The sequence below is a fragment of the Lycorma delicatula genome, chromosome 4 (genome assembly GCF_047948215.1).
Source record: "Lycorma delicatula isolate Av1 chromosome 4, ASM4794821v1, whole genome shotgun sequence".
NCBI lineage: Eukaryota > Metazoa > Arthropoda > Insecta > Hemiptera > Fulgoridae > Lycorma > Lycorma delicatula.
Window position 1 is genome coordinate 159042515 of NC_134458.1, and position 13300 is coordinate 159055814.

The window sequence follows — 13300 nt, forward strand, 5'->3', positions numbered from 1 at the left end:
TTGCCTATAATTTTTATGATTATAACAATTAACACATATACATATAACTTAAAGTAATATTTTATAAAAAGAATCACGTATGTTTACATCACTGCCCGAAAATGTGTTTAGGGTGTTTGTATATTCCACTGTGTATGTTAAAAATAAATTTAAAAAATTGAAAAAAATTATACCATATACAAAAGTGTCGCCCACACGCTCTTTAATTATCCTATATTAAAGAGCAATGTTTTTTTTTGTGGCAGTCGTGTGTTTTAATTTTTATTTTTTCTCTCTTGTTAATGTTGCTGACGATCTACTCCTTCTTGATAGAAAATATACTTCAATTTGTTGCTTTGTAGTTTCTTCCCCCCCCCCCCCCCAGCCTATTATTATGGCTGTTAAGTACATAAAGCATCTTAAGTACAAGCGGCAGTAATTAAAGAGTTGCTTTCTCTGAGAGTATTGGTATATATGTTCACAGTACAACAACTTCTGTGGTGAACAGAGTGATGGTGTCATTTACAATGTGTGATCAAAGTAACGATAATTTTAATTTTTATCAAAAGAATTTTCTTATCTTTTATATCGATATTGTCTCTTTCAAAGTAATTCCCTAGAGATGCGACAGACTTATGCCAGCGTTTCTTCCAATTCTGAAAACATTTATGGAAAACGTTCTTTTGACATACACAATGGGTATATTTGGTATAGTTTAATTTCAGGACGATTTTTTCCTTATTTCATTTACCGTCGCAAATCATTTTCCTTTTAATGTTCTCTTATTCAGTAGGAATAAGAAAAAGTCACAGAATGCCATGTCTGGCGAATGCGGTGGTGTAGAGCATCAATTTGATGATGATATTTTTGGCTAAATCATGAATTAACAGTGAAATTAGAGCTGGAACGTTATCTTGAATCAAAATCTATGAATCGTTTGCTCTACATTTTTTATGGTTTTCTTCGAATTGTCTCGTAAACGACGTAAAACTCCAAAGTAATACTGTTTATTGACAGTAAAGTCTTGTAGTTAGAATTTACGGTGGATAATATCATCGCAATCGAAAATAAACAACAATTAGAAGCAACTTTTTTTTCAGAAAGCTTCCAGTGGGATTATTTAACCTTCTTTTCAATCTTGTAACCGTACACCGATGTTTTGTCGCTTGTTATGATACGTAATTCTGATTCATCATCGATATAAACTAACATTTGTTCTATGTTTCAATATTGTTGAAAATTTAACAGTTTTGTAACAAATTTTGCTACTAATCGTTTCAAATCCAAAGCGTCAAGTGAAATTGGTTTCACACGAACCATAAGATATTTCCCATTTTCAGGATTTTCTATAGCAATGATTAGACTATAATTGATCATATTCTCCTTTACTTTATCGATATTTTCTTCATTTATCGATATGTTAGGACTTCCAACCCATTTATCGTCTTCAGTGTGTTTGTAGCTTTCTTGAAATTGTTTATATCACTTAAAAACCCTTAATGTCGATATACCATCCCCACCAAAAAGCCTTCTTTTCTTCACCTCTTTACTGCATTTTATTTTATTTTTACAACATTTAATGCAAATTCTTTATTCTGTCATTTTCAAACAAAATAAATCGCCACACGTAATATATAAAATACGTCCATATTTGTCGGCTATCAAGATTTGAACTACGCATCTAGTATGGCTGAAAATGTTGAAATATAAAGGTGTTCAAAAAGTGACTCAATGTCATGGGAAAATGAGTAAGTTACTATAGTAGTTGAAAGTGGCCTCCATTATGCGATTCACATAATTGAATCCGACGATGCATGATTTTAAACATATGTAGTAACGGTTGTTGAGGAATTGCAGTGACACAGCGTTTAATTTCGATCTGCAATTCGGCAATAATGTGAGGATGAATTTTATAAGCAGCATCCTTAAGGTATCCCCACAGGAAAAAGTAGGGAGGGTATAAATCTAAAGACCGAGGTGGCCCCAACCTCTTCGAAATCACTTGTAAATGAAAATATTGATCCAAGAAAGTCATAGTGTTGTTAGCTGTATGAGACGTAACATTACCCTGCTGGAACCGCATCTGCAGGTATAGTGTTTACAAATTGTTGCACCATCTGTATGTAGCTCTCACTGTTCACTGTGCCATGAAAGACTGTCATGAAGATTCGCGTGACATTGCACACCAAACACCCACTTTTTGGCCGTGCAAAAGGCACTTGCTGTGCATTCACGTATCCATCGAAGTGGAATCACGCCTCGTCAGACCAAAATCAATCTTCGAATTCTTTCCCATCTGGCATTACATATGACAGAAAGCTACACGTTTTCCAGTACATGCAGTTAACAACTTGTGACAACACAAATTCTGTGCGGATGCATCTTAAACACTTGCGCGGTGCCGTGTGGGCACTAGCAACGGAGAGATCAGACTGGCTAGATAGGCGATGCACAGACTTCTTAGGACCAAGAGAATAATACAGCTTGCATGTCGATCAACGTTGTGCTGTTAGTACTTTTGGTCGACCACTTTTGGCTGCATCTGCCACATTTACTTTCTCTTATCGTACAGCCGCTTGGTGAAGGACTTGTTTAGTGCATTCACACCATAATTTTCTGCAAAGGCATTCTGGGTCTGGGTTTAACTGGCACATCTAATTCATAGTGAGACAATTAATTTTCTCTGCTGCATTGTGTAACCCGTTTTTCTTCAATTAAATCAGCACTAAAAGAAGGAACCATTCTTCTATAAGGTTGCGTCACTTTTTGAACACTTTGTATTATACGCGTATATATTACAGCCATCTCGTGTGGAAACTCAGTGGAAAAACATAATTAAAAAGTTATCATTCTTTTTTTTATCACATCTCGTGTAGGACTGAATATCACCTTTATTTTGTCGAATTGGCATAAACCTGACATTGGATGCGTCATATTGTTTAAAATGTCTACTTCATTTTCAGAAAGTTTTGTGACTTATCAGGTCTTATAAAATTATTTTCGTCACAACATTTAACGTACAACATAATTATGTAGTTCCTTTAGGCTCGTGATATGAAGTGTATATATATGAGAAGCTACGTTAATTGCAATTTAAAAGTATTTATGTTTGATGATTAATTTAATTTTTTTTTAACATCTAAAAAATTTTATTTCCAGTTATGTACCACGTGATATTATTAACGCAGTTTAATATACAGGAATTATAGTGGGTAAAAATTCGTTGTTACATTGTTTGCATTTTATTATTCCCTCCTGTCTGTTCTGCAACAGCTCTTCCCATTTGGACACCGTTATTCTTCTTAACTAAAGCTCTTCCTACATTAAACAACTTTAAAAGTGTTGTTTATTTTTATATTTAACAGTTTCTTTTATTTATTTATTTGTTTAAAATGAGGTTTTTTTTAAACTGTTATTTAAAAAGAACTACGCAAAAACGTTTAACTAGTGAATACTTTTATCAGTTACCTAATTAAATATTTAAATACCATAAAGTAATTTATGCTAATTATTCGTTAAATATCGAGGAATCCAATTTTTTAGATACTTTTTTGTTGTTATTTCTTTTTATATTTTCATAATATTTATAATTTTACTTTTCCGTCTAGATAGCGCAATTGTAGAGCTACAGCTCTACAGGGGAAAGTATTGCAATCGGTCCAATTTGGACATATGCGATTTGCACCGGACGTTGACGTTTTGACACCTAAGGAACCCAAAAAACCGGATGGAAATTTTCCGAATGTTATGTTCGTATGTACATGTGTGTGTGTTCGTTGTTGGCCTCTAAATCACCTTTTATCTCCACAACTACTTGGCCGATTTTGACCAAACTTGGTTGAATTACCTCTATATATGGGGCGGCATTGATGCCATTAAATTTTCAACTTAAAAAGTAAAGGGGGTGAGGCTTTTATCCTATTCACCCGCGCGAATTAAATACGGTATGCGTGCGCGCTTTAATTAAAATAAATAAACGAAAAAATATTATAGTTAATAAAATTATAAATATTTTAAATTAAGTTGTGTGTATAATAAGCCGTGTGTATGATAAGCCGTGCTTCAGCCGTGACTGTGTTGTCAGCTTTTTTTTTATTAAAATAATTTTATAAGAGATTAAAATTAAAATATATCTTATTTAAATTTTAAACAAAAAGTAATTACTATTATTTTATTTTTATTATTATTGTTATTAACATTAAGGTCGATTTTTATTTATTGCTATTTTATTTAATCGAGGATTAAACTATTTTTAAGAGTTGATTGAGTTGTATTTATTTATTTTATTTAGGCATTTATTAATACAGCTGTTCATCACTGTTATTATAAATAAATATTAAAACTGGGTTGGTATTTAAAGGCCGTTATTTATTCTTCTTTTGTTTCTTTATTGTTATTCTAATATTAACGTTAAATATACTAACTGAATCATGTTATTTTGTTTTTTATTTTAATTCAGGTTAGTTTATTTAAGTTTTAACAATTAAATAAATATTTTTGTTTTGTTTATTTCATTTTTTCTTGATATTTTATTACGTATAATTAGAAATAAATAAAATATTATATATATATATATAAATAGAAATTTTTTTGTTCCTTTTTAAGCTTTTGGCTCAAAAAGGAACAAAAATATACATACTTTAATGTATAATGTGAACGGGTTGACACTTAACAGTAATTAGTAAACTAGACGGAAAAGGTTAATGTACTGTACTGGGTGTTTGGCACGTAAATGGTGCAATACAAATTCTAAAATATTCATTTGATTATGTCATTTAAGTTATAATGGTTGCTTTTTAATACCTCTTAACTTTTTTAAAATTATATTTCGTTAAATTTATTATTTTATATGAATTTTATTTTATCAGCGTGTTACACTAATTTCTTTCCCCGAGTAGAAAATCAGTATATCAAAACTTAATTACGCCACTTAATTTTAATAATATTGGTTTTATCTACTATTCACCCTTAATTATTCAGAGTTGAATCTAGAAAATAATTTGTTGGGAGATGTCGGCTATAATAAACTTATACGTTCTAAATACAGCATCTGCTGATTATTCTAAACTAAATAAAAGTACAAAAATTGTTCAAGAAAATTTTGAATTATAAAACGTTTCTTACCTATGAAATTCTTTGATTTGTTCATTTTACTAAATATAACCAGTTGCATCAGTGGCATCCTGACAGAGATCAAACTGATGACTGTGTTGTGTTATCAAGTTTAGAGGGTCTAAAAGATGACCTCCGGTAGACCCCATCAGGCCAAGAACGGAGGGAATTGTAACCGAGATCGTTACAAGCCGGTCTTCCCCCTATGGAGGTCAGGATGAATCAAAAGTTGTGGGATAAATTATTTTCTATTTATTAATTTCAGATAAGTCAGTAAACTTATTTGATTCTGCTCTCCAAATACAGTTTATAAATCTAGATGACCGCTTGATTATTAATCAGTCATCAGCACCAGACACCTAGGAAATAGTTCAGAGTGTTCAACTTGAAAGAGAGCCCCATCACAGTTTAGTCTACTAATAATAGTTATTGACAAACACGTACTTAATAATTTACACAAGGTGTTGAGAAAGATGTCCATCCACTTCTATGCAATTTTCAATACGTTTGATCATATTCCTGGTTATTCTTATTACCACCTGTACCTTGTCTGTTTCCTGAATGGCATTGGTAATGTTTGTAGGCCAATCAAATTAGATTTTGACGTGCCAAAATTAACTTCCATTAGGTAAGACATGTAAAAAAAAATAGGAAAAATTCCGTAGAATTGAATGAACTACTTTTCCAACCTCTCATTTTTCCGCATCATTTTCAAAATTGCGTCCAAATTTGGCGAAAAACAGTTTTTTTTTCGTTTTAAAGAAAAACTAGACGTTTTACAAAAAATTATTTTAAATAAAAGCTGTATAGCTATTCAAAGAAAAATATTTAAGCCCTGCCTGATGTCAGTTGATAACAAATTAATTAGTTATTGAAAAAAAAAACCATTGAAAATAACGTTATCTTCAGTTATTAATATCTTTAAAACGAAAAACGATTTTTGTACGAAGCTTTAAGAATATGTAGTTCTTGGCGAGTAGAACTAGTATGTTTTTTTTTACTTTTGCAAAATATAGACAAATGAGATCGTAGAAAGTTTTTGAAAAAAATTGTCTTGGCTCCAGTAGGTCGTAGAGCAAAAGTAATTTTACATTTTTTTCTTGATCTAAAATGCCATTGTTGCCTCTAATGAAGTTCTTTAACCGTTGGCAGTGGTGAACCCTTGTAGCCTAATTAGCATTAGTTAGCTCATGGAAAACTTGCATTCAATACGGATAACATTTCAGCATTCTCCTCACTCCAGTGTAAGCTGAACCTAGTGAAATTTTCTCGACTTTTGTCTCCGCAAAGATTTATAAGGAGATCTTGTACTGCCGCTTTAAGGACCTGTACGACCTGCGTCGTTAAAATTGGCCTTTGTGGGGTACATTTCTGGTCTAACACCGAACCTGTTTCATGAAATTTTTTAAATAACTTCTGAATAACACTTTTCACTGGTTCTTCCTGAACTTTCGTTGACACAAATCATAAATTCGTCTATAAATAAGTTTCCATCACGAATACACGTTCTTCAACTGTTAACCGTACTTTAACGACACACGATTACGCACTCTTGTTCAAAAGCCAGTTCTCGATACAGACTGACAATTCTCAAATGTGCAGGCAACAAACTGTGCTCCTCACTCCGGCTCCAGTCGTACCAACATCTTCCACATTATTTTATTTATCCCATACCAATATATGTGCATGCATAGTATAAACTACAGAGTGATGGGGCCTCTTTTAAGTTGACCACTCTGTGTGCATATTAAAAGGCCGAAAAAATTACTGAAAACTATGTTACTCTTGACTTATTTAGGAGGAAGATTATTAATAAACCTTTTAGTTTATCTTAATTCATGAAAAAATTAAATAAATGTTCTTTACCCTTAAATTTTTTATTTGGGGTCCTTTGGACCGAACACAAACCAAAAGTATATAAGTCACTTAAAAGATATTAAATTATATAAAACAAAAACATATTGTTCTCTTTGAGTAAGATTTTAAGTTATATTCTGGGGTTAATATCTCCCCATTCCTTTACCGATTATAACTAAAATTAAATTCCATCAATAACATATATATATTTAGAAGTTATTCTACAAAATTTCATAAAAATCTGTTAATCTAGCCTGAAGATATCCAACTAAAACAATAACTGACAAAAAAAGTAAATTTTATCTTTCACTCCTGAATTAAATCGCGAAATTACATAACCAAAGTGACAGACTCATATGATGGAATCATTTAACTAGTAAAAGAATGTGGCCAGAAAGTACAGGGTGTCCGGGCTAAATTTCGTTCAGTTAGCCATCTCCCGTCTGCGAAAGAGGCTATGGAGCCTCGCGATGGATGCATGCAGCTTGAATGGCACGCCACGACTAAGGGAAGATCCTTGTATAGGTTTATCCAGGATTTGGGAATGTTATGCCTCAAGTTCGTTTTTAAGGGCAAAGGGTGCCCAATTGCTCACCAACCATGTGGATTTAAACCAATATCTGTTTAGGTTCCCCCTGGCGGCTAATGATTTGTGCGTCTACGGGGAGGTCCAGTCGAATGAGCATATGATGTTTGACTGCCCTGCTCGTGGGGGGGGGGGGGGGGTAGATACTGAGCCACCCTGGAACTTGGAAGAGGTCAAGAGGAAAATTGGCCGCTCATAAACGGCGAGTCAATGTGGCGAGAGCCGCATTGTTGGACCGTGTGGGAGTTCCTAGATGAGATTGCGTTGTTCAACTGACATCGATGGATCTAAGGGTAAAGTTTAACGACTCCTATCGTGCTTCTGTGGGAAGCTAATCTTGAGATAATGGTTGACCACCAGCCAGATAAAGCTGCACCGCTTTAAATGGTGGACAGGTACTAGCTGGCATTCAGGGACGTAGGTGTGACAGGAAATTACTGTCTTTTTAATGTAATAACATGGGGTACGCCTTCCCGGTTTAGTTTTATTGTTTGACAAGTGAGCGGTTGGGACACGTAAGTAGGTGGTGTATGGCGCCTCGCTTAGTCCGCTCACGGTGTTAGGTAAACTCATTAGGAGCTTTTAGATTATAGGTCGCTAAACTGTTTCTAAGGCACAGTAGCCGTTTTTGGCTCGGACATTTGGTCATATGCTCTAGGGCGACCGAATGGGGTGGTGGCGGGAGAAATGCCAGTTAACCAAATTGCCCCTTACATTTTCTATTACTGTATGGGAATTTTCATTAACAAAAATTCGACAATTGTGTCTTTTAACTTTCCTGCGCGTATGAAAGGTTGCCTCATCACTAAATAACAATGTATCAAGATATTTGTTTTCGACACGGTGTATTACCTTTTCAGCAAACTGATATCGTAGGCGGCGATCATTTAATTCAATGTGAAAAAGGAGTTGGAAATTGTACACTCGCAAACGGAGTCGCTTGTGAACAATCTTAGCCCGGTTAGGACGCCCTCTTAACCGCTTAGGACACCTTTAGCCCGGACATCTTGTATAAAAAAAGTGTTTTTTCTCCCACTCATTTTTGGCGATTTGAATAAGACCAAACATCATCAGAATGTATCTTAGCTACGTAAGAGGCATGTAAATATTATGTGCAAAAATTTTCTTACTCTTTGAGTAGAATTGATTTTGGTCGGTCATAACCGTTTGCTAACTGAAGTGCGTACTTTACATTATATGTATAATTATTGAACCGGTGTGTAATATGACAATTTAGTCAAAAAATTAAAAGTGAAACTAAATAACTCTTAAAAATCATTGTAAACAAGTATCTTTTTACCGGGATTTTTGATTGAGAATAATAGAGATAAAAGAAAGAAGATTACAAATAATTGTACTACTGGATAATCTCAATAAAAAGCATAAATTTTATTCAAAAACATATGAACAGTTTAAACCTCCAATTTTGTCTGCTTGTCTCAACTTAATATACGCATTTTTCAATTTGTAAATTCCTTCTTTTTTTTTATTGTTTATTTTTTAAATAAATCTAATAGAATTTAAATTAAAATTTTTTAAATATCTCAAATAGAAACATAGTTATGGAAGTTTATTTATCGCGCGCCCTCGAGTTATGCTACCTATGTATGGTAGTTATAGCGCGATTTTGGTGCTTATCGTAAAATTAGCTAACGCCCTTAGTTTTGTTCATAGAAAAAGTACACGGGAGGTTTTTCATGCGAAATTTTCTCACCTATCTATTGGTGCTTTTTATAATTACATGCGATTATAAATAAAGCCGCTATTGGCGAAAAACTAAAAATTTTTCCTTAATTTGTTAACAAATTAAATAGTTAATCGCCCATGTCTGCTAGGGCAAACTTTTATTCTACATATTTTTTCTAACCCATTCCACTAATTTATTTGCTGAAGAAAATTTTTGGAGGTTAAATCTTTATTGACTCAACAAATAGCTACTAATAATTAGCAAATTTTAATAGCCTCCATTTTGAAATTTTTGAATTAAAAATTTTCAAACTTATTTTGTGGTAGATGTTGTCGGGTACATGTACGCCAAATTTAATTAAATTATTATCCGGTTTTAAGATATAAATTTTTATTTGAAAAAACACAAATTGGTGGAGAGACGAAAATTTCGCGAATAAAGGCGTTTGTCCATATGATTTATTTTGTTTATTTTGATGTCCTAAACCGGTTCTTTAAGTTTGACCAGCATCTCTCGGGGCATCTGTATAAATTAACTATTTTTTTCTAGTTATAGAAATCAAATTTTGTCGAATGTTTCTTTAAATTTTGATGTACGGTATTTATTGACCAATTAATTGGTATCTAATATTAACCAAATTGTATAATTTGTTTTTAAATTTTTAGGTGAGGGGGAATAGAATATCATAAACAGTTCAGTATTTATTTAACCAATTATCCAAGGTTAGATATTTTTATTACTTACTTAAGTTGTATGCAAAATTTATAAATGTGGGTTGTATTTATGAACGTATTTATTTCTGTTACGCATTAAGTTATTGGAAGTATGTGAACACAGTTAAACGATTTTTGGCACCGGACACACGAGCTTAATTTGACCGCATTCTCAATGTTCATAGTTTAAAGTTATTTTCGTTTTGTTTATTTATTTGTTTTTATTTTCAGTTGCACTTGTCGTTCATATTATAAAATATACGTCATACATTTTAAAGATTATTTTTACATATTTATTTATTTATTTCATTAATTATGTATCATTAACATTATAATAACGTCTTATCTTAGTTGTTTTGATTAATTACATTGGATTAAATTACTATTTATAATTACTTAATTTTTATTATCTTTTATGTATATATAAAAAATTAAACATTTTATTATGCAATTTAATTTAACTTATAACCTATTATCTTTTTTTATTCCTTTATTATTTTGTTATTGTAGTCTTCTGTTTATCAATAGAACGTATTTTTGTTGTTAAATAAATTACAAATAGTTAGCCTAGTCTTTTTATGACAAAAACACACATACCGTATGTAAATTTAGCCGGTACAAATAGCAGATGTATCCGGCTATATCCAAGTGTTAATAAACACTATGCATCTGTCGGACTACCTGCATGTTTTGTATGTGTATGCCTGGTAAATATTAAAGGAATTTGTGTAAGATCAGTTAAATTTAAAGTCTAATTTTTCATATCGCAAATATGTTTAAAACATACTTTTTACGCAAATGCTATAATATTTTAACACCAAATGATAACCGAATGTTTTTCTAATAAATTGAGGTCACCACCCTGTTGTTATCCTTGGAGTAAATAATAGAGTGTTCGTTTTTCATTCGGAAGGTTCTACGTTCGATCTTGGCCAGGTATTGCTTTATCCGGTACAGATAATTCATATGATATTCCTTCGCAACTAGAGTTTGTTTATGTAATGGATTAATGAACTAATTAAAAAAATAAATTCATTTTTGATTTTTAAAAGTTGGCGTCAAATTAAAACAATACTAGTAATTTACTGATGCTTTATATGCTATTTCAAAAAAACTAAATTTTTAATACGATTTCAAAAAAAGCATCATTTTTACGTCTTTTAACAATTTTTTTAAACTTTTTTTTTTTTTTAAATTTTATAATCGTATTTTTATCAGTGGACTCGGTAATGCTTGGCCATTGTCAGAATGTTTAGCACAGTTCATATGTCTCCAATCTCATTACTACGTATATAAACCTAAAACAAATAAATAAATAAATAATCTAAAACTTCTTTTAATAAATTTAACTAGAAAAAGGTGGCCGCGAATTTGGCATACTAACAACAAAAACTTTTACAACGAAAAGCTTCAAAATCCTGAACATTTTTAGGTGTTTCTTGTGTTGTGATTTTTAACATAGCTCTAACACCAACATTTTCCTTTTTTCTTTCCAAAATACAAATATAATTTTAGATAAGTCGTTCGTATCAAGAAATATAAATCGTTCGAACGAATGAATCGCTCGTGCGCTGCGCGCAGCCGCCCGGCACACCACCATTGGTCCGCTCTGAGCCAATAGCAGCTCACGTAAAAATGTGAGCACATATAACAAACAAACTCACGCATCATTCTCCAAAGAAAAACTGGGGAAAGACTGGGTCAGGTCTCGCTTCGCTCGCCCGACCGTCTAGCCAGGGGCTGTGCCCCCTGGACCCCCGACGCGTTCGTATCCTCGTTTGTGAGAATATTAAGTATTTTACAGAAATATTATTAAGAAAAAAAATATTAGTGAGTAGAGAATATTTTTCTGAACATTTTGGTGTTTTTGTATTTAAGATAGTCTTAAGGAGTGAGTTGATATAGAATGTAATAGTTTTTAATAGAAATACAATGTTTAACGCTAGCCACATTGATAACAGGGAGTTGGCTTGAGGACGCCGTCTTCTTAGTTTTGTCTTGGTCGTTTTCGTGTGAGGTTGTGTTTGTTACCAGTACAGCTGCTGCTATTGGCGCAGAGCGGACCACCTGATACGCCGGCCGGATGCGCGCCAACGACTCTCTCCCGCTAAATAAGGAATTCTTTTTTTTACTTTTTTTTCTTTTTTTTTCTTTTATTTTAGGAATTCTTTTTTAATTAAATAAATACAATTAATTAATAATAGTAAGTAAATAAAAATACAAATATAAAATATAAATAAATGTATTCTACACCTTAGAAATTAAATTAAATAATCTGTAAATTAATCAACTACTTTTAGCGGGAGAGAGTCGCCGTGCGCATCTGCCCGGCGCACCAATAGCTCTGCGTCAATAGCATCTAAAATAAAAATGTGAGCACATACACACACAAACACACACACACCATTCTTTTTTTTTATAGAGTGATGTCGTTGTATATATCGATCGTTTTCTATGTCAATATCGACTTCCTTTAAACAGTTATTACGTGATTAAATGTTATTTTATTATACTATTAAATATTATGGAATTAAAATTATTTCTTCCGGGACAAATAAATAATAATAAATTGTGAAATTTTCAGCGAAATCGATTAAGTAGTTTTTGAGCTAACGAAGATTGTCTTTTATTTATATAGATACCCGCCTACAGAAAACATTGGGATACGAATAAAGACCGTTCGCAAGAAAACCATAGGTGAGATACCATTATTTTATACAAAAAAAGTAGAGAAATTACTTAAAGAAACTATTACCGAGCGTAAGCTAAGGCCTATGGAATGCGAGAATAAATTTTTTTTTTTTTTCAATCAAGTTTTCATAGTTAATTTTGTTGAATTTCTCGCGAAATGAACTATAAATATTAAATTTATATCAGGCTTTCTTTTCATTATTTTATAAATAATCTATTACTTTAAACAATAATAAAGAAATAAAATAATCTCTAAATCGTCTATTCTTGTATTATTTTTTATTAAAAAAATAATCTTTTGAGTTTTTTTGAAACACATTTGCTGTGACCCTTTGTTGAAGGAAATTCCTCTGTAAAATAAAAATAAAAAATAATATTGAAATCGGTCTATTCGGTAAATATAGTTTATATAAGTATGAAAGGCAAAAAAAGAAAAAAAAAATTCGGGTGGAATTGTGAGAACAATTTTGGGGGAAAAAAAATTTCTTTAAATAATTTTTCAACCGATAAAGATAGAAGAGTGAAATTTAACATACTATTTCCCAAACTGATGTATTTTTTTTCACGACTATCAAAAAAGGAGTTTAATGTATTTAGGGTGTATACGTATATGTATGTATGTTTGTTCCACCGTAGCAGCTCACCGGCTGAACCGATTTAGATGTATAACCCCGC

General features: G+C 32.1%; 1 protein-coding gene across 5 annotated transcripts in view; it reads left to right on the plus strand.

Moving 5' to 3' along the window:
* Ypel (Yippee-like) overlaps positions 1-13300 on the plus strand; it is a 603854-nt gene that overhangs the window by 417343 nt on the left and 173211 nt on the right. The gene's annotated exons all lie outside the window — the stretch shown is intronic.